Raw genomic sequence first — 5,565 nt, forward strand, 5'->3', positions numbered from 1 at the left:
TCAAGTCACCAAAACGATTCATTTCACCGTTTCAAACCGATGCATCACGAGTATGCATACTTCTAACTCACCTCCCAAGCTTAACTAGCCGAACTTCAACGTAATTCAAATATTACACGACCAAATAATTTGCCATGACTAACCTTTGTGTTTCAGCTAATATTACACAGCTATAAACTCAAGATTACATACTCAATCACTTATGATCTTCATAAAATTTTAAATGCCTTACGACTTTACATGCCATGTATTTTATACGTATTCCATTTGTGTGCTCGTTGGTAGGAGAACATAAAACTAATGTACACGCTTTCAATTACCGGAAAAAGGAAAAGAACATAACATTACCGATTTAAAATACGAAAGAATATTTTTGTAGAAATAAACAAATGGGAGTTAAAAAGGGGGGGGGGGGGGTAGAATGAAAAATAATAGGATTAAAATTGTAGCAAATCTTTCTAGAGTTGCACAATTATAAAACCCTACCTACATTCTATAGTCAGGACAGCTGTCAGACAACCTAGATCTAGATCGATCGGATCTGATTTATCATCATCATGTTCGATGAAAACATTTCTCCTGATCTCTCAAAATCGGTTAGTGGATTTTGATGTTGAATTCTTTTCATCAGTTTAATTAACTTGTTCGGATTATCGTCTTGTGTTAGAAACTGGTTGTGTTATGATTAAATTCCAGTCTTTTGAAAGAAATCGCTTGTTAACATGGAATCGGTATCATCATGCAGGGTATTGAAGAACGATCGGTGGCTGTTCATAGGATTTCAGAAACAATCTCTAGGCAAGTGTCGATCAATTAAATTCTTTTTTCATCTTAACTATAAATTAAATCATGATAAATATCTTTCGTAAGAATTTGAAGAATTGGATCTACGGTATAATATGTCTAGGAAAAGTTATAACCTAGATATTTAATTACAAAAGATATTCATCATGAATTGTAAAATGAAATTCGAAAGACGAGAATTTTAGAACTCTTAAATAAGGTTATAACAATTGATAAGATCGAAGCTGAAATTCGAAGGCAATTTTGGGATTGATTTAAGGTTACAACAAATTTGAGTTTCTAATATGATTATTTTGACTCGTTTACTGAAATTATAATTGACTGCTTCACTAAAAATGGCATTTTGACTTGTTTGCTAAAATTGATGAGTTTGACCCGTTTACTAAAAACGATAAAATTGAACAACCACAGATCGTCAGTGAATGAAGTCTTCAACAACTTGAACAATTAGACGGTCAGATGGCCGTCTAAGTGAATACACAGATCCTCAGTGAACTATGTTGGTGGAGACATCAAGAACTTGAACAATGAGACGGTCAGATGGCCATGTAAGTGAACACGCGAATCCAACAGAGAGTTTGTAAACCCGATAACAATTTAAGTTAGCATATTCCACAAACAGAGAGTATTAACTGTAAATAGTATATTTTCTAGTGTTTATATGGGATTTCTAGATATTAGTTTAATTTCTCTTTTCTGTTTTATGAAATATATGCACCAAAAAGAGATAATACGGATAATACTGATATTATTATTATTTATTCCACGATCTGATAGTTTTACGATTTTTTTGCCTGAATACGTTTCTTATATGACACGTTTGTAATCAAATAAGAACATCATTTTTTATGGTACTACGGGTGTAAAAGTTACATACCTCAAACAGAATCTTGCAACCTCTTTTGTGCTTCAATATGGCATATTAGAGCATCTGCAATGGGGATATCTATGTATGCAAAAATAAAAAAAGGCATAATATAATAAAATAAAATACGGTTTCCGCTAAGACTAAGTTATAATAGGCATTCCGAAATTGGAACCTATTCTTCAGATTTGAAATTGGAACCAAGAAAAAGCATAATTGTAACCAAGAATTGAAGATGAGATTGTGTATTTTATGAATAAACTCAAAAGGTAAATGGGCCGGCGGGAAAATAAAAGGCTTGATGAATATTAAAAGGGCAGCTGTCCCATATTCGATTCCTAAATTATATAGGTTAGATTTGATATACTTAGATAGTAGATTCATTTTATAATGGAAGTTGGATTTTAGAGTTTGATTAATTTCTATTTTTTTTTATCTTAAACACAGAAAGTGGAACTGATCGAAGCAGAACATAGATATTCAAACATCTCCGGAGGCTCAACTACACCGTAATGGACCAGAAACGCCTGCAGCGACTAGTTTGTCATCACATCATCTTCCTCAACTAATTTAGTCTTCAAGCAAACTTGCTAATAAATTTGATCATCGAACAATCATAAAATCAGATGATGATCAAGAACACGCTGATAGTTAATAAACGTGGAACCTGAAATCAAGGACTATAACGGACCAGAAAGGTGATTGTAATCTGTTGCCTAGATAAGATGCTGGCCAGGGACTTGAAAAGCATTAAATGATCATAGGAATTCAATAATAAAGTATGTGATGAATCTTATATGCTGTGTAGTTATATTTTCAAGATGTTTCTTGAAGAGGTAGGTCCCAGCAGAGTCCAGTTGGACCCGCAAGACTCACCTTGAAGAGGAACGTCTACGCAGAAACCAACTGGATCCGCAGGACCAACCATGCTCAGAGACGTGACGTCCTTACGCGCAGTACGCAAGCTGGTCCCGCAGGAAATGCCTCCCAATGGTGAAGGACTCCGCCTGTCCCCACAGCCTCGGATACAAGCCATCAGGGAAGGCCACCCGCGCAGCAAGGCTACACGCACAAGGCACTTAGCTCTCAATCACTCAGTGTCACCTGAAGGAATGAGCGAAGCCGGGAACAATCCCGCACAAGGGCAGGAGGGGGAATACTCCCGCCCTAATAAGCCAGTCCGTACGATACAGGAAGATCTTCTGTACTGTACCTGACGAGGTATGGGAAAAAGATCTGACTAAAGATAACGACAGCTTATTGACCACAGTATGGCGAGCAGCATGCTCCTGTACGGTGTCACTATTAGCCGCTGCCTACTCACCAACTACTGCCATACCACGTGCGTAGCCGGCAGTTGGTGGAAAGGGAATAGTACACAGCAGGCCTGGTCACTATCAGCCGCTGCCTACCCACCAACTACCAGCAGGGCACGTGCGTAGGCCACTGTTGGTGGAACAGGAACACTGTTGCAGCCGGCCACACCTCCTTGGAAACCTACCTTCGGCTATAAATACCACAAATGGTATGACCATCTCATCTTATCTTATATCATCAGATTATACCTGATATCTGCTCTAGCAATCTCTTAATATACATTTATATTTAAAGAGCAATCTAGTCTGATTCTCACGCCGGAGGGTGGTCACAAGGAGGAACCCCCCCCCCCCCCTTCTCAGTGACAAGCTCACGGTGTCTGTTTTGCAGGTTATCAGAAGAACCATCTTCTCAGGGTCTAACCCCTCGTGGGAAACATCTATCTAACCCCCAGGTTATCCGTAATCTGCCCGGGGTCCGGTTAGTGTTTCTTCATTGGCGCCATCCGTGCATAAAGCTAGAACTACATTTTTCTCCAGTTTTTTCAAACTTCCAAGATGGTTAAAGAAACTCCGGTAACCACAACCCCAGCTACTGGGGGGAATACCGACAACACAGTTTTTACAAACACTACCCCGGTTGCCCAAGCCGGGGCAAGTGAAGTAAATTTTACGAACACTACCCCAGTTACCCAAGCTGGGGCAAGTGCAGTAAATAATCGCTCACTGGGATTCACCGATACCCAGTTTGAGAAACGAAGACTCCCCCGCCAAACTCTCGATGAAGTTAAGGCATGGGCGGAGGCACGACAAAAGGAATTCCAGGCTGAGTTGGACGAACGCTTGCGTTCCGTACAATAGACCGACGAATTCGAATACTTGGAGGATGACTCGGAGGAATCCGACTCCGACGCGAACCCTCGCCACAGGGCAAAAGGGAAGCGTAAGGAAACGGACTCCCAACCGAGAAGGCATTTTGGACAAGCCTTCAAACCAAAAAGCACAGGAGGAAGTCCACGTGACTTCTCCAAAGCATTCAGACCAAACGTTGCAAATGCGGGAACGTCCAAATTTGCAAGGGACATTGCGGAAGCAATCGCCCCAAAAAGTGCCAAACAAATGTCAAGCATAGGCACATATGATGGTATCTCTGACCCCGATGATCATTTGAACATATTCATAGCGGGGGCAACAGTCAGTAGTTGGACGGAACCTACATGGTGTTACATGTTCCAAATGACACTGGTCGGGGCTGCTAGAGCGTGGTTCGACCGTCTACCGGTCAACCACATCTACGACTGGGCTGACTTCCAACAGAAGTTTAGCCAACACTTCAGCCAGCAAAGAAAGTATACTGAGGAGCAATGGACAATCCTCAAGTGCATTCTAGAAAAAGACGAATCTTTGCTAGACTTCATCACTCGCTTCAACTCGAAGAAGCTAAGTCTGGGTAACATTAGCGAAGATCTTGTTCGCGCTGCCTTTATCCAGGGCGCGAACGACCCAGAGCTCATCCGCACCTTAACAGGTAAAGATGGCATGCCATCCACATGGGATGCCATCATGACAGCAGCAAAACGCTTTGCGGAAACGGAGAAGCAACTGGGTAGAGATCTCCCGCATAGCACAAACCTCTACACCCAGAAAACAAGAGAAGACAACGTCCTTACCGCCCGATTAAACAAAAAGCGGAAGCTAGGCATTTGGCAGTCAAGGGTAAACTTTGACACCTCATCCGGCTTGCAACATCAGTTGGGCGGAAAGGATAATGTACATACAAACAAAAACTCCAGATGGACGCCGCTCACCAAAAGCGTCACCGGGATATTCGCCACCGAGGAGCTCCCATGGCCAAAGCCTCAAATAATCCGACATCGCCACAATGCTGATCGGAGCAAATACTGTGACTTTCACAGGACAAAAGGCCACAACACCGAAGAATGCATAGACGTAAAGGACATGGTCGAAGCATTCGTCAGAGATGGGACGCTCGCGCACCTCGTGGCGCAATGAACGCTTAGCAGGCTGATGCGTGTAGAACCCCAGCTGGGGAAACACGAATAAAAGTCCAGCTTCAATATGGAGACTACATGCTGCGTAAAGAACGAGATCCCGAACCAGGTGCGTATCGGCTCGATGGCACTCCCATCCCAACAACATGGAAGGGAGCTCATTTACACAGTTTGCATGTAAATCAATTCCAAATTTGTAAAGAAAAGGCCAAGAGCCACTTCTAATGGAAACGATTCTCCTTAAGACATTGACGCTGATGATTTTACATTTTTATGAACTATCAACACGGATATGCCGGTTTTCACCGCATAATCACGTGAAGTCGTTGCGTGGGGAAGGCGGCAAAACCCGCATAAACCCAAAAAACAACAAACCTTCACGCAGGTCAGTCAAAGGGGAAAAGTTCTGTCCCATTAAATGAAAGTGCCGGTCTATCCGCATGAATCATGAAAAAGGGAACTGAACACTAACCTATTGACAACCGCGCGTCGAACGGTTAATTTATTCAACACGGATATGCCGGTTTTCACCGCATAAATACGTGGAAAGTCGTTGCGTGGGGAAGGC

Source organism: Bidens hawaiensis, unplaced genomic scaffold (genome assembly GCF_021521415.1).
Source record: "Bidens hawaiensis isolate Kalapana, Puna unplaced genomic scaffold, B.hawaiensis_p1.1 tig00009085_1, whole genome shotgun sequence".
In the NCBI taxonomy this organism is placed as follows: Eukaryota; Viridiplantae; Streptophyta; class Magnoliopsida; order Asterales; family Asteraceae; genus Bidens; species Bidens hawaiensis.